Genomic DNA, 24763 nt, shown 5'->3' with positions numbered 1-24763 from the left:
TGTTGTCCTGTGATAAAAAGCCTTCTGTTTCGACTGCGAAGCCTTTCAGGGGAGCATATGCAAGCGTTTGGCACCATTTTTGAGTGAATTGCCAAAAGTCAGATTTTTGCTGAAATTGTGACCCCGGGGCTTAGGGATTTTTTCAAAAAAATATTTTCCGCCGGTTAAGTTGCTGAGGGCTGATTTCTTGTCCTGTGATAAAAAGCCTTCTGTTTCGTCTGCCAAACCTTTCAGGAGAGCATTTGCAAACGTTTTGCACCATTTTTGAGTGAATAGCCAAAAGTCAGATTTTTGCTGATATTGTGACCCCGGAGCTTAGGGATTTTTTCAAAAAAATATTTTCCGCCGTTTAAGTTGCTGAGGGCTGATTTCTTGTCCTGTGATAAAAAGCCTTCTGTTTCGACTGAAAAACCTTTCAGGGGAGCATTTGTAAGCATTTGGCACCATTTTTGAGTGAATAGCCAAAAGTCAGAATTTTGCTGAAATTGTGACCCCGGGGCTTAGGGATTTTTTCAAAAAAATATTTTCCGCCGGTTAAGTTGCTGAGGGCTGATTTCTTGTCCTGTGATAAAAAGCCTTCTTTTTCGACTGCCCAACCTTTCAGGGGAGCATTTGCAAGGGTTTTGCACCATTTTTGAGTGAATTGCCAAAAGTCAGATTTTTGCTGAAATTCTGACCCCGGGGCTTAGGGATTTTTTCAAAAAAATCTTTTTCCGCCGGTTAAGTTGCTGAGGGCTGATTTCTTGTCCTGTGATAAACAGCCTTCTGTTTCGACTGCCAAACCTTTGAGGTGAGCATTTCCAACTGTTTTGCACCATTTTTGAGTGAATAGCCAAAAGTCAGATTTTTGCTGAAATTGTGACCCCGGGGCTTAGGGATTTTTTCAAAAAAATCTTTCTCCGCCGGTTAAGTTGCTGAGGGCTGATTTCTTGTCCTGTGATAAAAAGCCTTCTTTTTCGACTGCCAAACCTTTGAGGAGAGCATTTGCAAGCGTTTGGCACCATTTTTGAGTGAATAGCCAAAAGTCAGATTTTTGCTGAAATTGTGACCCCGGGGCTTAGGAATTTTTTCAAAAAAATATTTTCCGCCGGTTAAGTTGCTGAGGGCTGATTTCTTGTCCTGTGATAAAAAGCCTTCTGTTTCGACTGAAAAACCTTTCAGGGGAGCATTTGCAAGCATTTGGCACCATTTTTGAGTGAATAGCCAAAAGTCAGATTTTTGCTGAAATTGTGACCCCGGGGCTTAGGGATTTTTTCAAAAAAATATTTTTCCGCCGGTTAAGTTGTTGAGGGCTGATTTCTTGTCCTGTGATAAAAAGCCTTCTGTTTCGACTGCCTAACCTTTCAGGAGAGCATTTGCAAGCATTTGGCACCATTTTTGAGTGAATTGCCAAAGGTCAGATTTTTGCTGAAATTGTGACCCCGGGGCTTAGGGATTTTTTCAAAAAAATATTTTCCGCCGGTTAAGTTGCTGAGGGCTGATTTCTTGTCCTGTGATAAAAAGCCTTCTGTTTCGACTGCCAAACCTTTGAGGAGAGCATTTGCAACTGTTTTCCACCATTTTTGAGTGAATAGCCAAAAGTCAGATTTTTGCTGAAATTGTGACCCCGGGGCTTAGGGATTTTTTCAAAAAAATATTTTCCGCCGGTTAAGTTGCTGAGGGCTGATTTCTTGTCCTGTGATAAAAAGCCTTCTGTTTCGACTGAAAAACCTTTCAGGGGAGCATTTGCAAGCATTTGGCACCATTTTTGAGTGAATAGCCAAAAGTCAGATTTTTGCTGAAATTGTGACCCCGGGGCTTAGGGATTTTTTCAAAAAAATATTTTCCGCCGGTTAAGTTGCTGAGCGCTGATTTCTTGTCCTGTGATAAAAAGCCTTCTTTTTCGACTGCCCAACCTTTCAGGGGAGCATTTGCAAGCGTTTTGCACCATTTTTGAGTGAATTGCCAAAAGTCAGATTTTTCCTGAAATTCTGACCCCGGGGCTTAGGGATTTTTTCAAAAAAATATTTTTCCGCCGGTTAAGTTGTTGACGGCTGATTTCTTGTCCTGTGATAAAAAGCCTTCTGTTTCGACTGCCCAACCTTTCAGAGGAGCATTTGCAAGCGTTTGGCACCATTTTTGAGTGAATTGCCAAAAGTCAGATTTTTGCTGAAATTGTGACCCCGGGACTTAGGGATTTTTTCAAAAAAATATTTTTCCGCCGGTTAAGTTGCTGAGGGCTGATTTGTTGTCCTGTGATAAAAAGCCTTCTGTTTCGACTGCGAAGCCTTTCAGGGGAGCATATGCAAGCGTTTGGCACCATTTTTGAGTGAATTGCCAAAAGTCAGATTTTTGCTGAAATTGTGACCCCGGGGCTTAGGGATTTTTTCAAAAAAATATTTTCCGCCGGTTAAGTTGCTGAGGGCTGATTTCTTGTCCTGTGATAAAAAGCCTTCTGTTTCGTCTGCCAAACCTTTCAGGAGAGCATTTGCAAACGTTTTGCACCATTTTTGAGTGAATAGCCAAAAGTCAGATTTTTGCTGATATTGTGACCCCGGAGCTTAGGGATTTTTTCAAAAAAATATTTTCCGCCGTTTAAGTTGCTGAGGGCTGATTTCTTGTCCTGTGATAAAAAGCCTTCTGTTTCGACTGAAAAACCTTTCAGGGGAGCATTTGTAAGCATTTGGCACCATTTTTGAGTGAATAGCCAAAAGTCAGAATTTTGCTGAAATTGTGACCCCGGGGCTTAGGGATTTTTTCAAAAAAATATTTTCCGCCGGTTAAGTTGCTGAGGGCTGATTTCTTGTCCTGTGATAAAAAGCCTTCTTTTTCGACTGCCCAACCTTTCAGGGGAGCATTTGCAAGGGTTTTGCACCATTTTTGAGTGAATTGCCAAAAGTCAGATTTTTGCTGAAATTCTGACCCCGGGGCTTAGGGATTTTTTCAAAAAAATCTTTTTCCGCCGGTTAAGTTGCTGAGGGCTGATTTCTTGTCCTGTGATAAAAAGCCTTCTGTTTCGACTGAAAAACCTTTCAGGAGAGCATTTGCAAGCGTTTGGCACCATTTTTGAGTGAATTGCCAAAAGTCAGATTTTTGCTGAAATTGTGACCCGGGGGCTTGGGGATTTCTTCAAAAAAATCTTTCTCCACCAGTTAAGTTGTTAAGGGCTGATTTCTTGTCCTGTGATAAAAAGCCTTCTGTTTCGACTGCGAAGCCTTTCAGGGGAGCATTTGCAAGCATTTGGCACCATTTTTGAGTGAATTGCCAAAGGTCAGATTTTTGCTGAAATTCTGACCCCGGGGCTTAGGGATTTTTTCAAAAAAATATTTTTCCGCCAGTTAAGTTGCTGAGGGCTGATTTCTTGTCCTGTGATAAAAAGCCTTCTGTTTCGACTGCCCAACCTTTCAGAGGAGCATTTGCAAGCGTTTTGCACCATTTTTGAGTGAATAGCCAAAAGTCAGATTTTTGCTGAAATTGTGACCCCGGGGCTTAGGGATTTCTTCAAAAAAATATTTTTCCGCCGGTTAAGTTGTTGAGGGCTGATTTCTTGTCCTGTGATAAAAAGCCTTCTGTTTCGACTGCCTAACAGTTCAGGAGAGCATTTGCAAGCATTTGGCACCATTTTTGAGTGAATTGCCAAAGGTCAGATTTTTGCTGAAATTGTGACCCCGGGGCTTAGGGATTTTTTCAAAAAAATATTTTCCGCCGGTTAAGTTGCTGAGGGCTGATTTCTTGTCCTGTGATAAACAGCCTTCTGTTTCGACTGCCAAACCTTTGAGGAGAGCATTTGCAACTGTTTTCCCCCATTTTTGAGTGAATAGCCAAAAGTCAGATTTTTGCTGAAATTGTGACCCCGGGGCTTAGGGATTTTTTCAAAAAAATATTTTCCGCCGGTTAAGTTGCTGAGGGCTGATTTCTTGTCCTGTGATAAAAAGCCTTCTGTTTCGACTGCGAAGCCTTTCGGGGGAGCATTTGCAAACGTTTTGCACCATTTTTGAGTGAATAGCCAAAAGTCAAAATTTTGCTGAAATTGTGACCCCGGGGCTTAGGGATTTTTTCAAAAAAATTTTTTTCCGCCGGTTAAGTTGCTGAGGGCTGATTTCTTGTCCTGTGATAAAAAGCCTTCTGTTTCGACTGAAAAACCTTTCAGGGGAGCATTTGCAAGCATTTGGCACCATTTTTGAGTGAATAGCCAAAAGTCAGATTTTTGCTGAAATTGTGACCCCGGGGCTTCGGGATTTTTTCAAAAAAATATTTTTCCGCCGGTTAAGTTGTTGAGGGCTGATTTCTTGTCCTGTGATAAAAAGCCTTCTGTTTCGACTGCCTAACCTTTCAGGAGAGCATTTGCAAGCATTTGGCACCATTTTTGAGTGAATTGCCAAAGGTCAGATTTTTGCTGAAATTGTGACCCCGGGGCTTAGGGATTTTTTCAAAAAAATATTTTTCCACCGGTTAAGTTGTTGACGGCTGATTTCTTGTCCTGTGATAAAAAGCCTTCTGTTTCGACTGCCCAACCTTTCAGAGGAGCATTTGCAAGCGTTTGGCACCATTTTTGAGTGAATTGCCAAAAGTCAGATTTTTGCTGAAATTGTGACCCCGGGACTTAGGGATTGTTCAAAAAAATATTTTTCCGCCGGTTAAGTTGTTGAGGGCTGATTTCTTGTCCTGTGATAAAAAGCCTTCTGTTTCGACTGCCTAACCTTTCAGGAGAGCATTTGCAAGCATTTGGCACCATTTTTGAGTGAATTGCCAAAGGTCAGATTTTTGCTGAAATTGTGACCCCGGGGCTTAGGGATTTTTTCAAAAAAATATTTTCCGCCGGTTGAGTTGCTGAGGGCTGATTTCTTGTCCTGTGATAAACAGCCTTCTGTTTCGACTGCCAAACCTTTGAGGAGAGCATTTGCAACTGTTTTGCACCATTTTTGAGTGAATAGCCAAAAGTCAGATTTTTGCTGAAATTGTGACCCCGGGGCTTAGGGATTTTTTCAAAAAAATCTTTTCCGCCGGTTAAGTTGCTGAGGGCTGATTTCTTGTCCTGTGATAAAAAGCCTTCTGTTTCGACTGCCTAACCTTTCAGGAGAGCATTTGCAAGCGTTTGGCACCATTTTTGAGTGAATTGCCAAAAGTCAGATTTTTGCTGAAATTGTGACCCCGGGGCTAAGGGATTTTTTCAAAAAAATATTTTCCGCCGGTTAAGTTGCTGAGGGCTGATTTCTTGTCCTGTGATAAAAAGCCTTCTGTTTCGACTGAAAAACCTTTCAGGAGAGCATTTGCAAGCGTTTGGCACCATTTTTGAGTGAATTGTCAAAAGTCAGAATTTTGCTGAAATTGTGACCTGGGGGCCTAGGGATTTTTTCAAAAAAATATTTTCCGCCGGTTAAGTTGCTGAGGGCTGATTTCTTGTCCTGTGATAAAAAGCTTTCTGTTTCGACCGAAAAACCTTTCAGGGGAGCATTTGCAAGCATTTGGCACCATTTTTGAGTGAATTGCCAAAAGTCAGATTTTTGCTGAAATTGTGACCCCGTGGCTTAGGGATTTTTTCAAAAAAATATTTTCCGCCGGTTAAGTTGCTGAGGGCTGATTTTTTGTCCTGTGATAAAAAGCCTTCTGTTTCGACTGCGAAGCCTTTCAGGGGAGCAATTGCAAACGTTTTGCACCATTTTTGAGTGAATAGCCAAAAGTCAAAATTTTGCTGAAATTGTGACCCCGGGGCTTAGGGATTTTTTCAAAAAAATATTTTGCGCCGATTAAGTTGCTGAGGGCTGATTTCTTGTCCTGTGATAAAAAGCCTTCTGTTTCGACTGAAAAACCTTTCAGGAGAGCATTTGCAAGCATTTGGCACCATTTTTGAGTGAATTGCCAAAAGTCAGATTTTTGCTGAAATTGTGACCCCGGGGCTTAGGGATTTCTTCAAAAAAATCTTTCTCCACCGGTTAAGTTGTTAAGGGCTGATTTCTTGTCCTGTGATAAAAAGCCTTCTGTTTCGACTGAAAAACCTTTCAGGGGAGCATTTGCAAGCATTTGGCACGATTTTTGAGTGAATAGCCAAAAGTCAGAATTTTGCTGAAATTGTGACCCCGGGGCTTAGGGATTTTTTCAAAAAAATATTTTCCGCCGGTTAAGTTGCTGCGGGCTGATTTCTTGTCCTGTGATAAAAAGCCTTCTTTTTCGACTGAAAAACCTTTCAGGGGAGCATTTGCAAGCATTTGGCACCATTTTTGAGTGAATAGCCAAAAGTCAGAATTTTGCTGAAATTGTGACCTCGGGGCTTAGGGATTTTTTCAAAAAAATATTTTCCGCCGGTTAAGTTGCTGAGCGCTGATTTCTTGTCCTGTGATAAAAAGCCTTCTTTTTCGACTGCAAAGCCTTTCAGGGGAGCATTTGGAAGCGTTTTGCACCATTTTTGAGTGAATAGCCAAAAGTCAGATTTTTGCTGAAATTGTGACCCCGGGGCTTAGGGATTTTTTCAAAAAAATATTTTTCCGCCGGTTAAGTTGTTGAGGGCTGATTTCTTGTCCTGTGATAAAAAGCCTTCTGTTTCGACTGAAAAACCTTTCAGGGGAGCATTTGCAAGCATTTTGCACCATTTTTGAGTGAATAGCCAAAGGTCAGATTTTTGCTGAAATTGTGACCCCGGGGCTAAGGGATTTTTTCAAAAAAATATTTTGCGCCGGTTAAGTTGCTGAGGGCTGATTTGTTGTCCTGTGATAAAAAGCCTTCTGTTTCGACTGCGAAGCCTTTCAGGGGAGCATATGCATGCATTTGGCACCATTTTTGAGTGAATAGCCAAAAGTCAGAATTTTGCTGAAATTGTGACCCCGGGGCTTAGGGATTTTTTCAAAAAAATATTTTCCGCCGGTTAAGTTGCTGAGGGCTGATTTCTTGTCCTGTGATAAAAAGCCTTCTTTTTCGACTGCCCAACCTTTCAGGGGAGCATTTGCAAGCGTTTTGCACCATTTTTGAGTGAATTGCCAAAAGTCAGATTTTTGCTGAAATTGTGACCCCAGGGCTTAGGGATTTTTTCAAAAAAATATTTTTCCGCCGGTTAAGTTGTTGACGGCTGATTTCTTGTCCTGTGATAAAAAGCCTTCTGTTTCTACTGCCCAACCTTTCAGAGGAGCATTTGCAAGCGTTTTGCACCATTTTTGAGTGAATAGCCAAAAGTCAGATTTTTGCTGAAATTGTGACCCCGGGGCTTAGGGATTTCTTCAAAAAAATATTTTTCCGCCGGTTAAGTTGTTGAGGGCTGATTTCTTGTCCTGTGATAAAAAGCCTTCTGTTTCGACTGCCTAACAGTTCAGGAGAGCATTTGCAAGCATTTGGCACCATTTTTGAGTGAATTGCCAAAGGTCAGATTTTTGCTGAAATTCTGACCCCGGGGCTAAGGGATTTTTTCAAAAAAATATTCTTCCGCCGGTTAAGTTGTTGACGGCTGATTTCTTGTCCTGTGATAAAAAGCCTTCTGTTTCGACTGCCCAACCTTTCAGAGGAGCATTTGCAATCGTTTTGCACCATTTTTGAGTGAATTGCCAAAAGTCAGATTTTTGCTGAAATTGTGACCCCGGAGCTTAGGGATTTTTTCAAAAAAATCTTTTTCCGCAGGTTAATTTGCTGAGGGCTGATTTCTTGTCCTGTGATAAAAAGCCTTCTGTTTCGACTGCAAAGCCTTTCAGGGGAGCATTTGCAAGCGTTTGGCACCATTTTTGAGTGAATAGCCAAAAGTCAGATTTTTGCTGAAATTGTGACCCCGGGGCTTAGGGATTTTTTCAAAAAAATATTTTTCCGCCGGTTAAGTTGTTGAGGGCTGATTTCTTGTCCTGTGATAAAAAGCCTTCTGTTTCGACTGCCTAACAGTTCAGGAGAGCATTTGCAAGCATTTGGCACCATTTTTGAGTGAATTGCCAAAGGTCAGATTTTTGCTGAAATTGTGACCCCGGGGCTTAGGGATTTTCTTCAAAAAAATATTTTTCCGCCGGTTAAGTTGTTGAGGGCTGATTTCTTGTCCTGTGATAAAAAGCCTTCTGTTTCGACTGCCTAACAGTTCAGGAGAGCATTTGCAAGCATTTGGCACCATTTTTGAGTGAATTGCCAAAGGTCAGATTTTTGCTGAAATTGTGACCCCGGAGCTTAGGGATTTTTTCAAAAAAATCTTTTTCCGCCGGTTAAGTTGCTGAGGGCTGATTTCTTGTCCTGTGATAAAAAGCCTTCTGTTTCGACTGAAAAACCTTTCAGGAGAGCATTTGCAAGCGTTTGGCACCATTTTTGAGTGAATTGCCAAAAGTCAGATTTTTGCTGAAATTGTGACCCCGGGGCTTGGGGATTTCTTCAAAAAAATCTTTCTCCACCGGTTAAGTTGTTAAGGGCTGATTTCTTGTCCTGTGATAAAAAGCCTTCTGTTTCGACTGCAAAGCCTTTCAGGGGAGCATTTGCAAGCGTTTTGCACCATTTTTGAGTGAATAGCCAAAAGTCAGATTTTTGCTGAAATTGTGACCCCGGGGCTTAGGGATATTTTCAAAAAAATATTTTTCCGCCGGTTAAGTTGTTGAGGGCTGATTTCTTGTCCTGTGATAAAAAGCCTTCTGTTTCGACTGCCTAACAGTTCAGGAGAGCATTTGCAAGCATTTTGCACCATTTTTGAGTGAATTGCCAAAGGTCAGATTTTTGCTGAAATTGTGACCCCGGGGCTTAGGGATTTTTTTCAAAAAAATATTTTCCGCCAGTTAAGTTGCTGAGGGCTGATTTCTTGTCCTGTGGTAAAAAGCCTTCTGTTTCGACTGAAAAACCTTTCAGGGGCGCATTTGCAAGCATTTGGCACCATTTTTGAGTGAATAGCCAAAAGTCAGAATTTTCCTGAAATTGTAACCCCGGGGCTTAGGGAATTTTTCAAAAAAATATTTTCCGCCGGTTAAGTTGCTGAGGGCTGATTTCTTGTCCTGTGATAAAAAGCCTTCTTTTTCGACTGCCCAACCTTTCAGAGGAGCATTTGCAAGCGTTTTGCACCATTTTTGAGTGAATTGCCAAAAGTCAGATTTTTGCTGAAATTCTGACCCCGGGGCTTAGGGATTTTTTCAAAAAAATATTTTTCCGCCGGTTAAGTTGTTGCCGGCTGATATCTTGTCCTGTGATAAAAAGCCTTCTGTTTCGACTGCCCAACCTTTCAGAGGAGCATTTGCAAGCGTTTGGCACCATTTTTGAGTGAATTGCCAAAAGTCAGATTTTTGCTGAAATTGTGACCCCGGGGCTTAGGGATTTTTTCAAAAAAATATTTTTCCGCCGGTTAAGTTGTTGACGGCTGATTTCTTGTCCTGTGATAAAAAGCCTTCTGTTTCTACTGCCCAACCTTTCAGAGGAGCATTTGCAAGCGTTTTGCACCATTTTTGAGTGAATAGCCAAAAGTCAGATTTTTGCTGAAATTGTGACCCCGGGGCTTAGGGATTTTTTCAAAAAAATATTTTTCCGCCGGTTAAGTTGTTGAGGGCTGATTTCTTGTCCTGTGATAAAAAGCCTTCTGTTTAGACTGCCTAACAGTTCAGGAGAGCATTTGCAAGCATTTGGCACCATTTTTGAGTGAATTGCCAAGGGTCAGATTTTTGCTGAAATTGTGACCCCGGGGCTTAGGGATTTTTTCAAAAAAATATTCTTCCGCCGGTTAAGTTGTTGACGGCTGATTTCTTGTCCTGTGATAAAAAGCCTTCTGTTTCGACTGCCCAACCTTTCAGAGGAGCATTTGCAAGCGTTTTGCACCATTTTTGAGTGAATTGCCAAAAGTCAGATTTTTGCTGAAATTGTGACCCCGGAGCTTAGGGATTTTTTCAAAAAAATCTTTTTCCGCCGGTTAAGTTGCTGAGGGCTGATTTCTTGTCCTGTGATAAAAAGCCTTCTGTTTCGACTGCAAAGCCTTTCAGGGGAGCATTTGCAAGCGTTTTGCACCATTTTTGAGTGAATAGCCAAAAGTCAGATTTTTGCTGAAATTGTGACCCCGGGGCTTAGGGATTTTTTCAAAAAAATATTTTTCCGCCGGTTAAGTTGTTGAGGGCTGATTTCTTGTCCTGTGATAAAAAGCCTTCTGTTTCGACTGCCTAACAGTTCAGGAGAGCATTTGCAAGCATTTGGCACCATTTTTGAGTGAATTGCCAAAGGTCAGATTTTTGCTGAAATTGTGACCCCGGAGCTTAGGGATTTTTTCAAAAAAATCTTTTTCCGCCGGTTAAGTTGCTGAGGGCTCATTTCTCGTCCTGTGATAAAAAGCCTTCTGTTTCGACTGAAAAACCTTTCAGGAGAGCATTTGCAAGCGTTTGGCACCATTTTTGAGTGAATTGCCAAAAGTCAGATTTTTGCTGAAATTGTGACCCCGGGGCTTGGGGATGTCTTCAAAAAAATCTTTCTCCACCGGTTAAGTTGTTAAGGGCTGATTTCTTGTCCTGTGATAAAAAGCCTTCTGTTTCGACTGCAAAGCCTTTCAGGGGAGCATTTGCAAGCGTTTTGCACCATTTTTGAGTGAATAGCCAAAAGTCAGATTTTTGCTGAAATTGTGACCCCGGGGCTTAGGGATTTTTTCAAAAAAATATTTTTCCGCCGGTTAAGTTGTTGAGGGCTGATTTCTTGTCCTGTGATAAAAAGCCTTCTGTTTCGACTGCCTAACAGTTCAGGAGAGCATTTGCAAGCATTTGGCACCATTTTTGAGTGAATTGCCAAAGGTCAGATTTTTGCTGAAATTGTGACCCCGGGGCTTAGGGATTTTTTTCAAAAAAATATTTTCCGCCAGTTAAGTTGCTGAGGGCTGATTTCTTGTCCTGTGATAAAAAGCCTTCTGTTTCGACTGAAAAACCTTTCAGGGGCGCATTTGCAAGCATTTGGCACCATTTTTGAGTGAATAGCCAAAAGTCAGAATTTTGCTGAAATTGTAACCCCGGGGCTTAGGGAATTTTTCAAAAAAATATTTTCCGCCGGTTAAGTTGCTGAGCGCTGATTTCTTGTCCTGTGATAAAAAGCCTTCTTTTTCGACTGCCCAACCTTTCAGGGGAGCATTTGCAAGCGTTTTGCACCATTTTTGAGTGAATTGCCAAAAGTCAGATTTTTGCTGTAATTCTGACCCCGGGGCTTAGGGATTTTTTCAAAAAAATATTTTTCCGCCGGTTAAGTTGTTGACGGCTGATTTCTTGTCCTGTGATAAAAAGCCTTCTGTTTCGACTGCCCAACCTTTCAGAGGAGGATTTGCAAGCGTTTTGCACCATTTTTGAGTGAATAGCCAAAAGTCAGATTTTTGCTGAAATTGTGACCCCGGGGCTTAGGGATTTCTTAAAAAAAATATTTTTCCGCCGGTTAAGTTGTTGAGGGCTGATTTCTTGTCCTGTGATAAAAAGCCTTCTGTTTCGACTGCCCAACCTTTCAGAGGAGCATTTGCAAGCGTTTTGCACCATTTTTGAGTGAATAGCCAAAAGTCAGATTTTTGCTGAAATTGTGACCCCGGGGCTTAGGGATTTCTTAAAAAAAATATTTTTCCGCCGGTTAAGTTGTTGAGGGCTGATTTCTTGTCCTGTGATAAAAAGCCTTCTGTTTCGACTGCCTAACAGTTCAGGAGAGCATTTGCAAGCATTTGGCACCATTTTTGAGTGAATTGCCAAAGGTCAGATTTTTGCTGAAATTGTGACCCCGGGGCTTAGGGATTTTTTTCAAAAAAATATTTTCCGCCAGTTAAGTTGCTGAGGGCTGATTTCTTGTCCTGTGATAAAAAGCCTTCTGTTTCGACTGAAAAACCTTTCAGGAGAGCATTTGCAAGCATTTGGCACCATTTTTGAGTGAATAGCCAAAAGTCAGAATTTTGCTGAAATTGTAACCCCGGGGCTTAGGGAATTTTTCAAAAAAATATTTTCCGCCGGTTAAGTTGCTGAGCGCTGATTTCTTGTCCTGTGATAAAAAGCCTTCTTTTTCGACTGCCCAACCTTTCAGGGGAGCATTTGCAAGCGTTTTGCACCATTTTTGAGTGAATTGCCAAAAGTCAGATTTTTGCTGAAATTCTGACCCCGGGGCTTAGGGATTTTTTCAAAAAAATATTTTTCCGCCGGTTAAGTTGTTGACGGCTGATTTCTTGTCCTGTGATAAAAAGCCTTCTGTTTCTACTGCCCAACCTTTCAGAGGAGCATTTGCAAGCGTTTTGCACCATTTTTGAGTGAATAGCCAAAAGTCAGATTTTTGCTGAAATTGTGACCCCGGGGCTTAGGGATTTCTTAAAAAAAATATTTTTCCGCCGGTTAAGTTGTTGAGGGCTGATTTCTTGTCCTGTGATAAAAAGCCTTCTGTTTCGACTGCCTAACAGTTCAGGAGAGCATTTGCAAGCATTTGGCACCATTTTTGAGTGAATTGCCAAAGGTCAGATTTTTGCTGAAATTGTGACCCCGGGGCTTAGGGATTTTTTCAAAAAAATATTTTCCGCCGGTTAAGTTGCTGAGGGCTGATTTCTTGTCCTGTGATAAAAAGCCTTCTGTTTCGACTGCCAAACCTTTGAGGAGAGCATTTGCAACTGTTTTGCACCATTTTTGAGTGAATAGCCAAAAGTCAGTTTTTTGCTGAAATTGTGACCCCGGGGCTTAGGGATTATTTCAAAAAAATATTTTCCGCCGGTTAAGTTGCTGAGGGCTGATTTCTTGTCCTGTGATAAAAAGCCTTCTGTTTCGACTGCGAAGCCTTTCGGGGGAGCATTTGCAAACGTTTTGCACCATTTTTGAGTGAATAGCCAAAGGTCAAAATTTTGCTGAAATTGTGACCCCGGGGCTTAGGGATTTTTTCAAAAAAATATTTTCCGCCGGTTAAGTTGCTGAGGGCTGATTTCTTGTCCTGTGATAAAAAGCCTTCTGTTTCGACTGAAAAACCTTTCAGGGGAGCATTTGCAAGCATTTGGCACCATTTTTGAGTGAATAGCCAAAAGTCAGATTTTTGCTGAAATTGTGACCCCGGGGCTTAGGGATTTTTTCAAAAAAATATTTTTCCGCCGGTTAAGTTGTTGAGGGCTGATTTCTTGTCCTGTGATAAAAAGCCTTCTTTTTCGACTGCCCAACCTTTCAGGGGAGCATTTGCAAGCGTTTTGCACCATTTTTGAGTGAATTGCCAAAAGTCAGATTTTTGCTGTAATTCTGACCCCGGGGCTTAGGGATTTTTTCAAAAAAATATTTTTCCGCCGGTTAAGTTGTTGACGGCTGATTTCTTGTCCTGTGATAAAAAGCCTTCTGTTTCGACTGCCCAACCTTTCAGAGGAGGATTTGCAAGCGTTTTGCACCATTTTTGAGTGAATAGCCAAAAGTCAGATTTTTGCTGAAATTGTGACCCCGGGGCTTAGGGATTTCTTAAAAAAAATATTTTTCCGCCGGTTAAGTTGTTGAGGGCTGATTTCTTGTCCTGTGATAAAAAGCCTTCTGTTTCGACTGCCCAACCTTTCAGAGGAGCATTTGCAAGCGTTTTGCACCATTTTTGAGTGAATAGCCAAAAGTCAGATTTTTGCTGAAATTGTGACCCCGGGGCTTAGGGATTTCTTAAAAAAAATATTTTTCCGCCGGTTAAGTTGTTGAGGGCTGATTTCTTGTCCTGTGATAAAAAGCCTTCTGTTTCGACTGCCTAACAGTTCAGGAGAGCATTTGCAAGCATTTGGCACCATTTTTGAGTGAATTGCCAAAGGTCAGATTTTTGCTGAAATTGTGACCCCGGGGCTTAGGGATTTTTTTCAAAAAAATATTTTCCGCCAGTTAAGTTGCTGAGGGCTGATTTCTTGTCCTGTGATAAAAAGCCTTCTGTTTCGACTGAAAAACCTTTCAGGAGAGCATTTGCAAGCATTTGGCACCATTTTTGAGTGAATAGCCAAAAGTCAGAATTTTGCTGAAATTGTAACCCCGGGGCTTAGGGAATTTTTCAAAAAAATATTTTCCGCCGGTTAAGTTGCTGAGCGCTGATTTCTTGTCCTGTGATAAAAAGCCTTCTTTTTCGACTGCCCAACCTTTCAGGGGAGCATTTGCAAGCGTTTTGCACCATTTTTGAGTGAATTGCCAAAAGTCAGATTTTTGCTGAAATTCTGACCCCGGGGCTTAGGGATTTTTTCAAAAAAATATTTTTCCGCCGGTTAAGTTGTTGACGGCTGATTTCTTGTCCTGTGATAAAAAGCCTTCTGTTTCTACTGCCCAACCTTTCAGAGGAGCATTTGCAAGCGTTTTGCACCATTTTTGAGTGAATAGCCAAAAGTCAGATTTTTGCTGAAATTGTGACCCCGGGGCTTAGGGATTTCTTAAAAAAAATATTTTTCCGCCGGTTAAGTTGTTGAGGGCTGATTTCTTGTCCTGTGATAAAAAGCCTTCTGTTTCGACTGCCTAACAGTTCAGGAGAGCATTTGCAAGCATTTGGCACCATTTTTGAGTGAATTGCCAAAGGTCAGATTTTTGCTGAAATTGTGACCCCGGGGCTTAGGGATTTTTTCAAAAAAATATTTTCCGCCGGTTAAGTTGCTGAGGGCTGATTTCTTGTCCTGTGATAAAAAGCCTTCTGTTTCGACTGCCAAACCTTTGAGGAGAGCATTTGCAACTGTTTTGCACCATTTTTGAGTGAATAGCCAAAAGTCAGTTTTTTGCTGAAATTGTGACCCCGGGGCTTAGGGATTATTTCAAAAAAATATTTTCCGCCGGTTAAGTTGCTGAGGGCTGATTTCTTGTCCTGTGATAAAAAGCCTTCTGTTTCGACTGCGAAGCCTTTCGGGGGAGCATTTGCAAACGTTTTGCACCATTTTTGAGTGAATAGCCAAAGGTCAAAATTTTGCTGAAATTGTGACCCCGGGGCTTAGGGATTTTTTCAAAAAAATATTTTCCGCCGGTTAAGTTGCTGAGGGCTGATTTCTTGTCCTGTGATAAAAAGCCTTCTGTTTCGACTGAAAAACCTTTCAGGGGAGCATTTGCAAGCATTTGGCACCATTTTTGAGTGAATAGCCAAAAGTCAGATTTTTGCTGAAATTGTGACCCCGGGGCTTAGGGATTTTTTCAAAAAAATATTTTTCCGCCGGTTAAGTTGTTGAGGGCTGATTTCTTGTCCTGTGATAAAAAGCCTTCTGTTTCGACTGCCTAACCTTTCAGGGGAGCATTTGCAAGCATTTGGCACCATTTTTGAGTGAATTGCCAAAGGTCAGATTTTTGCTGAAATTGTGACCCCGGGGCTTAGGGATTTTTTCAAAAAAATATTTTCTGCCGGTTAAGTTGCTGAGGGCTGATTTCTTGTCCTGTGATAAAAAGCCTTCTTTTTCGACTGCCAAACCTTTGAGGAGAGCATTTGCAACTGTTTTCCACCATTTTTGAGTGAATAGCCAAAAGTCAGATTTTTGCTGAAATTGTGACCCCGGGGCTTAGGGATTTTTTCAAAAAAATATTGTCCGCCGGTTAAGTTGCTGAGGGCTGATTTCTTGTCCTGTGATAAAAAGCCTTCTGTTTCGACTGCGAAGCCTTTCGGGGGAGCATTTGCAAGCATTTGGCACCATTTTTGAGTGAATAGCCAAAAGTCAGATTTTTGCTGAAATTGTGACCCCGGGGCTTGGGGATTTCTTCAAAAAAATCTTTCTCCGCCGGTTAAGTTGCTGAGGGCTGATTTCTTGTCCTGTGATAAAAAGCCTTCTGTTTCGACTGAAAAACCTTTCAGGGGAGAATTTGCAAGCATTTGGCACCATTTTTGAGTGAATAGCCAAAAGTCAGATTTTTGCTGAAATTGTGACCCCGGGGCTTAGGGATTTTTTCAAAAAAATATTTTCTGCCGGTTAAGTTGCTGAGGGCTGATTTCTTGTCCTGTGATAAAAAGCCTTCTGTTTCGACTGCCAAACCTTTGAGGAGAGCATTTGCAACTGTTTTCCCCCATTTCTGAGTGAATAGCCAAAAGTCAGATTTTTGCTGAAATTGTGACCCCGGGGCTTAGGGATTTTTTCAAAAAAATATTTTCCGCCGGTTAAGTTGCTGAGGGCTGATTTCTTGTCCTGTGATAAAAAGCCTTCTGTTTCGACTGAAAAACCTTTCAGGGGAGCATTTGCAAGCATTTGGCACCATTTTTGAGTGAATAGCCAAAAGTCAGATTTTTGCTGAAATTGTGACCCCGGGGCTTGGGGATTTCTTCAAAAAAATCTTTCTCCGCCGGTTAAGTTGCTGAGGGCTGATTTCTTGTCCTGTGATAAAAAGCCTTCTTTTTCGACTGCCAAACCTTTGAGGAGAGCATTTGCAAGCGTTTGGCACCATTTTTGAGTGAATAGCCAAAAGTCAGATTTTTGCTGAAATTGTGACCCCGGGGCTTAGGGATTTTTTCAAAAAAATATTTTCCGCCGGTTAAGTTGCTGAGGGCTGATTTCTTGTCCTGTGATAAAAAGCCTTCTTTTTCGACTGCCCAACCTTTCAGGGGAGCATTTGCAAGCGTTTTGCACCATTTTTGAGTGAATTGCCAAAAGTCAGATTTTTGCTGAAATTCTGACCCCGGGGCTTAGGGATTTTTTCAAAAAAATATTTTTCCGCCGGTTAAGTTGTTGAGGGCTGATTTCTTGTCCTGTGATAAAAAGCCTTCTGTTTCGACTGCCTAACAGTTCAGGAGAGCATTTGCAAGCATTTGGCACCATTTTTGAGTGAATTGCCAAAGGTCAGATTTTTGCTGAAATTGTGACCCAGGGGCTTAGGGATTTTTTCAAAAAAATATTTTCCGCCGGTTAAGTTGCTGAGGGCTGATTTCTTGTCCTGTGATAAACAGCCTTCTGTTTCGACTGCCAAACCTTTGAGGAGAGCATTTGCAACTGTTTTGCACCATTTTTGAGTGAATAGCCAAAAGTCAGATTTTTGCTGAAATTGTGACCCTGGGGCTTAGGGATTTTTTCAAAAAAATATTTTCCGCCGGTTAAGTTGCTGAGGGCTGATTTCTTGTCCTGTGATAAAAAGCCTTCTGTTTCGACTGCCTAACCTTTCAGGAGAGCATTTGCAAGCGTTTGGCACCATTTTTGAGTGAATTGCCAAAAGTCAGATTTTTGCTGAAATTGTGACCCCGGGGCTAAGGGAATTTTTCAAAAAAATATTTTCCGCCGGTTAAGTTGCTGAGCGCTGATTTCTTGTCCTGTGATAAAAAGCCTTCTGTTTCGACTGCGAAGCCTTTCGGGGGAGCATTTGCAAACGTTTTGCACCATTTTTGAGTGAATAGCCAAAAGTCAAAATTTTGCTGAAATTGTGACCCCGGGGCTAAGGGATTTTTTCAAAAAAATATTTTCCGCCGGTTAAGTTGCTGAGGGCTGATTTCTTTTCCTGTGATAAAAAGCCTTCTGTTTCGACTGAAAAACCTTTCAGGGGAGCATTTGCAAGCATTTGGCACCATTTTTGAGTGAATTGCCAAAAGTCAGATTTTTGCTGAAATTGTGACCCCGGGGCTTAGGGATTTTTTCAAAAAAATATTTTGCGCCGGTTAAGTTGCTGAGGGCTGATTTCTTGTCCTGTGATAAAAAGCCTTCTGTTTCGACTGAAAAACCTTTCAGGAGAGCATTTGCAAGCGTTTGGCACCATTTTTGAGTGAATTGCCAAAAGTCAGATTTTTCCTGAAATTCTGACCCCGGGGCTTAGGGATTTTTTCAAAAAAATATTTTCCGCCGGTTAAGTTGTTGACGGCTGATTTCTTGTCCTGTGATAAAAAGCCTTCTGTTTCGACTGCCCAACCTTTCAGAGGAGCATTTGCAAGCGTTTGGCACCATTTTTGAGTGAATTGCCAAAAGTCAGATTTTTGCTGAAATTGTGACCCCGGGGCTTGGGGATTTCTTCAAAAAAATCTTTCTCCACCGGTTAAGTTGTTGAGGGCTGATTTCTTGTCCTGTGATAAAAAGCCTTCTGTTTCGACTGCGAAGCCTTTCAGGGGAGCATTTGCCAGCGTTTTGCACCATTTTTGAGTGAATAGCCAAAAGTCAGATTTTTGCTGAAATTGTGACCCCGGGGCTTAGGGATTTTTTCAAAAAAATATTTTCCGCTGGTTAAGTTGCTGAGGGCTGATTTCTTGTCCTGTGATAAAAAGCTTTCTGTTTCGACCGAAAAACCTTTCAGGGGAGCATTTGCAAGCATTTGGCACCATTTTTGAGTGAATTGCCAAAAGTCAGATTTTTGCTGAAATTGTGACCCCGTGGCTTAGGGATTTTTTCAAAAAAATATTTTGCGCCGGTTAAGTTGCTGAGGGCTGATTTCTTGTCCTGTGATAAAAAGCCTTCTGTTTCGACTGAAAAACCTTTCAGGAGAGCATTTGCAAGCGTTTGGCACCATTTTTGAGTGAATTGTCAAAAGTCAGATTTTTGCTGAAATTGTGACCCCGGGGCTGAGGGATTTTTTCAAAAAAATATTTTCCGCCGGTTAAGTTGCTGAGCGCTGATTTCTTGTCCTGTGATAAAAAGCCTTCTTTTTTGACTGCCCAACCTTTCAGGGGAGCATTTGCAAGCGTTTTGCACCATTTTTGAGTGAATTCCCAAAAGTCAGATTTTTCCTGAAATTCTGACCCCGGGGCTTAGGGATTTTTTCAAAAAAATATTTTTCCACCGGTTAAGTTGTTGACGGCTGATTTCTTGTCCTGTGATAAAAAGCCTTCTGTTTCGACTGCCCAACCTTTCAGAGGAGCATTTGCAAGCGTTTGGCACCATTTTTGAGTGAATTGCCAAAAGTCAGATTTTTGCTGAAATTGTGACCCCGGGGCTTGGGGATTTCTTCAAAAAAATCTTTCTCCACCGGTTAAGTTGTTAAGGGCTGATTTCTTGTCCTGTGATAAAAAGCCTTCTGTTTCGACTGCAAAGCCTTTCAGGGGAGCATTTGCCAGCGTTTTGCACCATTTTTGAGTGAATAGCCAAAAGTCAGATTTTTAGTGAAATTGTGACCCCGGGGCTTAGGGATTTTTTCAAAAAAATATTTTCCGCTGGTTAAGTTGCTGAGGGCTGATTTCTTGTCCTGTGATAAAAAGCCTTCTGTTTCGACTGAAAAACCTTTCAGGGGAGCATTTGCAAGCGTTTTGCACCATTTTTGAGTGAATTGCCAAAAGTCAGATTTTTGCTGAAATTCTGACCCCGGGGCTTAGGGATTTTTTCAAAAAAATCTTTTTCCGCCGGTTAAGTTGCTGAGGGCTGATTTCTTGTCCTGTGATAAAAAGCCTTCTGTTTCGACTGAAAAACCTTTCAGGAGAGCATTTGCAAGCGTTTGGCACCATTTTTGAGTGAATTGCCAAAAGTCAGATTTTTGCTGAAATTGTGACCCCGGGGCTTGGGGATTTCTTCAAAAAAATATTTTCCACCGGTTAAGTTGCTGAGGGCTGATTTCTTGTCCTGTGATAAAAAGCCTTCTGTTTCGATTGCGAAGCCTTTCAGGGGAGCATTTGCAAGCGTTTTGCACCATTTTTGAGTGAATAGCCAAAAGTCAGATTTTTGCTGAAATTGTGACCCCGGGGCTTAGGGATTTTTTCAAAAAAATATTTTCCGCCGGTTAAGTTGCTGAGGGCTGATTTCTTGTCCTGTGATAAAAAGCCTTCTGTTTCGACTGCGAAGCCTTTCGGGGGAGCATTTGCAAACGTTTTGCACCATTTTTGAGTGAATAGCCAAAAGTCAAAATTTTGCTGAAATTGTGACCCCGGGGCTAAGGGATTTTTTCAAAAAAATATTTTCCGCCGGTTAAGTTGCTGAGGGCTGATTTCTTTTCCTGTGATAAAAAGCCTTCTGTTTCGACTGAAAAACCTTTCAGGAGAGCATTTGCAAGCGTTTGGCACCATTTTTGAGTGAATTGTCAAAAGTCAGATTTTTGCTGAAATTGTGACCCCGGGGCTGAGGGATTTTTTCAAAAAAATATTTTCCGCCGGTTAAGTTGCTGAGCACTGATTTCTTGTCCTGTGATAAAAAGCCTTCTTTTTTGACTGCCCAACCTTTCAGGGGAGCATTTGCAAGCGTTTTGCACCATTTTTGAGTGAATTGCCAAAAGTCAGATTTTTCCTGAAATTCTGACCCCGGGGCTTAGGGATTTTTTCAAAAAAATATTTTTCCGCCGGTTAAGTTGTTGACGGCTGATTTCTTGTCCTGTGATAAAAAGCCTTCTGTTTCGACTGCCCAACCTTTCAGAGGAGCATTTGCAAGCGTTTGGCACCATTTTTGAGTGAATTGCCAAAAGTCAGAATTTTGCTGAAATTGTGACCCCAGGGCTTGGGGATTTCTTCAAAAAAATCTTTCTCCACCGGTTAAGTTGTTAAGGGCTGATTTCTTGTCCTGTGATAAAAAGCCTTCTGTTTCGACTGCAAAGCCTTTCAGGGGAGCATTTGCAAGCGTTTTGCACCATTTTTGAGTGAATAGCCAAAAGTCAGATTTTTGCTGAAATTGTGACCCCGGGGCTTAGGGATTTTTTCAAAAAAATCTTTTTCCGCCGGTTAAGTTGCTGAGGGCTGATTTCTTGTCCTGTGATAAAAAGCCTTCTGTTTCGACTGAGAAACCTTTCAGGAGAGCATTTGCAAGCGTTTGGCACCATTTTTGAGTGAATTGCCAAAAGTCAGATTTTTGCTGAAATTGTGACCCCGGGGCTTGGGGATTTCTTCAAAAAAATCTTTTTCCTCCGGTTAAGTTGTTAAGGGCTGATTTCTTGTCCTGTGATAAAAAGCCTTCTGTTTCGACTGCAAAGCCTTTCAGGGGAGCATTTGCAAGCGTTTTGCACCATTTTTGAGTGAATAGCCAAAAGTCAGATTTTTGCTGAAATTGTGACCCCGGGGCTTAGGGATTTTTTCAAAAAAATATTTTCCGCCGGTTAAGTTGCTGAGGGCTGATTTCTTGTCCTGTGATAAAAAGCCTTCTGTTTCGACTGCCTAACAGTTCAGGAGAGCATTTGCAAGCATTTGGCACCATTTTTGAGTGAATAGCCAAAGGTCAGATTTTTGCTGAAATTGTGACCCCGGGGCTTAGGGATTTTTTCAAAAAAATATTGTCCGCCGGTTAAGTTGCTGAGGGCTGATTTCTTGTCCTGTGATAAAAAGCCTTCTGTTTCGACTGAAAAACCTTTCAGGGGAGCATTTGCAAGCATTTGGCACCATTTTTGAGTGAATAGCCAAAAGTCAGAATTTTGCTGAAATTGTGACCCGGGGGCTTAGGGATTTTTTCAAAAAAATATTTTCCGCCGGTAAAGTTGCTGAGCGCTGATTTCTTGTCCTGTGATAAAAAGCCTTCTTTTTCGACTGCCCAACCTTTCAGGGGAGCATTTGCAAGCGTTTTGCACCATTTTTGAGTGAATTGCCAAAAGTCAGATTTTTCCTGAAATTTTGACCCCGGGGCTTAGGGATTTTTTCAAAAAAATATTTTTCCGCCGGTTAAGTTGTTGACGGCTGATTTCTTGTCCTGTGATAAAAAGCCTTCTGTTTCGCCTGCCCAACCTTTCAGAGGAGCATTTGCCAGCGTTTGGCACCATTTTTGAGTGAATAGCCAAAAGTCAGATTTTTGCTGAAATTGTGACCCCGGGGCTTAAAGATTTTTTCAAAAAAATATTTTTCCGCCGGTTAAGTTGTTGAGGGCTGATTTCTTGTCCTGTGATAAAAAGCCTTCTGTTTCGACTGCCTAACAGTTCAGGAGAGCATTTGCAAGCATTTGGCACCATTTTTGAGTGAATTGCCAAAGGTCAGATTTTTGCTGAAATTGTGACCCCGGGGCTTAGGGATTTTTTCAAAAAAATCTTTTTCCGCCGGTTAAGTTGCTGAAGGCTGATTTCTCGTCCTGTGATAAAAAGCCTTCTGTTTCGACTGAAAAACCTTTCAGGAGAGCATTTGCAAGCGTTTGGCACCATTTTTGAGTGAATTGCCAAAAGTCAGAATTTTGCTGAAATTGTAACCCCGGGGCTTAGGGAATTTTTCAAAAAAATATTTTCCGCCGGTTAAGTTGCTGAGCGCTGATTTCTTGTCCTGTGATAAAAAGCCTTCTTTTTCGACTGCCCAACCTTTCAGGGGAGCATTTGCAAGCGTTTTGCACCATTTTTGAGTGAATTGCCAAAAGTCAGATTTTTGCTGAAATTCTGACCCCGGGGCTTAGGGATTTTTTCAAAAAAATATTTTTCCGCCGGTTAAGTTGTTGACGGCTGATTTCTTGTCCTGTGATAAAAAGCCTTCTGTTTCTACTGCCCAACCTTTCAGAGGAGCATTTGCAAGCGTTTTGCACCATTTTTGAGTGAATAGCCAAAAGTCAGATTTTTGCTGAAATTGTGACCCCGGGGCTTAGGGATTTCTTAAAAAAAATATTTTTCCGCCGGTTAAGTTGTTGAGGGCTGATTTCTTGTCCTGTGATAAAAAGCCTTCTGTTTCGACTGCCTAACAGTTCAGGAGAGCATTTGCAAGCATTTGGCACCATTTTTGAGTGAATTGCCAAAGGTCAGATTTTTGCTGAAATTGTGACCCCGGGGCTTAGGGATTTTTTCAAAAAAATATTTTCCGCCGGTTAAGTTGCTGAGGGCTGATTTCTTGTCCTGTGATAAAAAGCCTTCTGTTTCGACTGCCAAACCTTTGAGGAGAGCATTTGCAACTGTTTTGCACCATTTTTGAGTGAATAGCCAAAAGTCAGTTTTTTGCTGAAATTGTGACCCCGGGGCTTAGGGATTATTTCAAAAAAATATTTTCCGCCGGTTAAGTTGCTGAGGGCTGATTTCTTGTCCTGTGATAAAAAGCCTTCTGTTTCGACTGCGAAGCCTTTCGGGGGAGCATTTGCAAACGTTTTGCACCATTTTTGAGTGAATAGCCAAAGGTCAAAATTTTGCTGAAATTGTGACCCCGGGGCTTAGGGATTTTTTCAAAAAAATATTTTCCGCCGGTTAAGTTGCTGAGGGCTGATTTCTTGTCCTGTGATAAAAAGCCTTCTGTTTCGACTGAAAAACCTTTCAGGGGAGCATTTGCAAGCATTTGGCACCATTTTTGAGTGAATAGCCAAAAGTCAGATTTTTGCTGAAATTGTGACCCCGGGGCTTAGGGATTTTTTCAAAAAAATATTTTTCCGCCGGTTAAGTTGTTGAGGGCTGATTTCTTGTCCTGTGATAAAAAGCCTTCTGTTTCGACTGCCTAACCTTTCAGGGGAGCATTTGCAAGCATTTGGCACCATTTTTGAGTGAATTGCCAAAGGTCAGATTTTTGCTGAAATTGTGACCCCGGGGCTTAGGGATTTTTTCAAAAAAATATTTTCTGCCGGTTAAGTTGCTGAGGGCTGATTTCTTGTCCTGTGATAAAAAGCCTTCTTTTTCGACTGCCAAACCTTTGAGGAGAGCATTTGCAACTGTTTTCCACCATTTTTGAGTGAATAGCCAAAAGTCAGATTTTTGCTGAAATTGTGACCCCGGGGCTTAGGGATTTTTTCAAAAAAATATTGTCCGCCGGTTAAGTTGCTGAGGGCTGATTTCTTGTCCTGTGATAAAAAGCCTTCTGTTTCGACTGCGAAGCCTTTCGGGGGAGCATTTGCAAGCATTTGGCACCATTTTTGAGTGAATAGCCAAAAGTCAGATTTTTGCTGAAATTGTGACCCCGGGGCTTGGGGATTTCTTCAAAAAAATCTTTCTCCGCCGGTTAAGTTGCTGAGGGCTGATTTCTTGTCCTGTGATAAAAAGCCTTCTGTTTCGACTGAAAAACCTTTCAGGGGAGCATTTGCAAGCATTTGGCACCATTTTTGAGTGAATAGCCAAAAGTCAGATTTTTGCTGAAATTGTGACCCCGGGGCTTAGGGATTTTTTCAAAAAAATATTTTTCCGCCGGTTAAGATGTTGAGGGCTGATTTCTTGTCCTGTGATAAAAAGCCTTCTGTTTCGACTGCCTAACCTTTCAGGGGAGCATTTGCAAGCATTTGGCACCATTTTTGAGTGAATTGCCAAAGGTCAGATTTTTGCTGAAATTGTGACCCCGGGGCTTAGGGATTTTTTCAAAAAAATATTTTCTGCCGGTTAAGTTGCTGAGGGCTGATTTCTTGTCCTGTGATAAAAAGCCTTCTTTTTCGACTGCCAAACCTTTGAGGAGAGCATTTGCAACTGTTTTGCACCATTTTTGAGTGAATAGCCAAAAGTCAGATTTTTGCTGAAATTGTGACCCCGGGGCTTAGGGATTTTTTCAAAAAAATATTGTCCGCCGGTTAAGTTGCTGAGGGCTGATTTCTTGTCCTGTGATAAAAAGCCTTCTGTTTCGACTGCGAAGCCTTTTGGGGGAGCATTTGCAAGCATTTGGCACCATTTTTGAGTGAATAGCCAAAAGTCAGATTTTTGCTGAAATTGTGACCCCGGGGCTTGGGGATTTCTTCAAAAAAATCTTTCTCCGCCGGTTAAGTTGCTGAGGGCTGATTTCTTGTCCTGTGATAAAAAGCCTTCTGTTTCGACTGAAAAACCTTTCAGGGGAGCATTTGCAAGCATTTGGCACCATTTTTGAGTGAATAGCCAAAAGTCAGATTTTTGCTGAAATTGTGACCCCGGGGCTTAGGGATTTTTTCAAAAAAATATTTTTCCGCCGGTTAAGTTGTTGAGGGCTGATTTCTTGTCCTGTGATAAAAAGCCTTCTGTTTCGACTGCCTAACCTTTCAGGAGAGCATTTGCAAGCATTTGGCACCATTTTTGAGTGAATTGCCAAAGGTCAGATTTTTGCTGAAATTGTGACCCCGGGGCTTAGGGATTTTTTCAAAAAAATATTTTCCGCCGGTTAAGTTGCTGAGGGCTGATTTCTTGTCCTGTGATAAAAAGCCTTCTGTTTCGACTGAAAAACCTTTCAGGGGAGCATTTGCAAGCATTTGGCACCATTTTTGAGTGAA

The sequence above is a fragment of the Podarcis raffonei genome, chromosome 11, assembly GCF_027172205.1.
Source record: "Podarcis raffonei isolate rPodRaf1 chromosome 11, rPodRaf1.pri, whole genome shotgun sequence".
In the NCBI taxonomy this organism is placed as follows: Eukaryota; Metazoa; Chordata; class Lepidosauria; order Squamata; family Lacertidae; genus Podarcis; species Podarcis raffonei.
Note: the sequence above shows the minus strand (reverse complement) of the source record.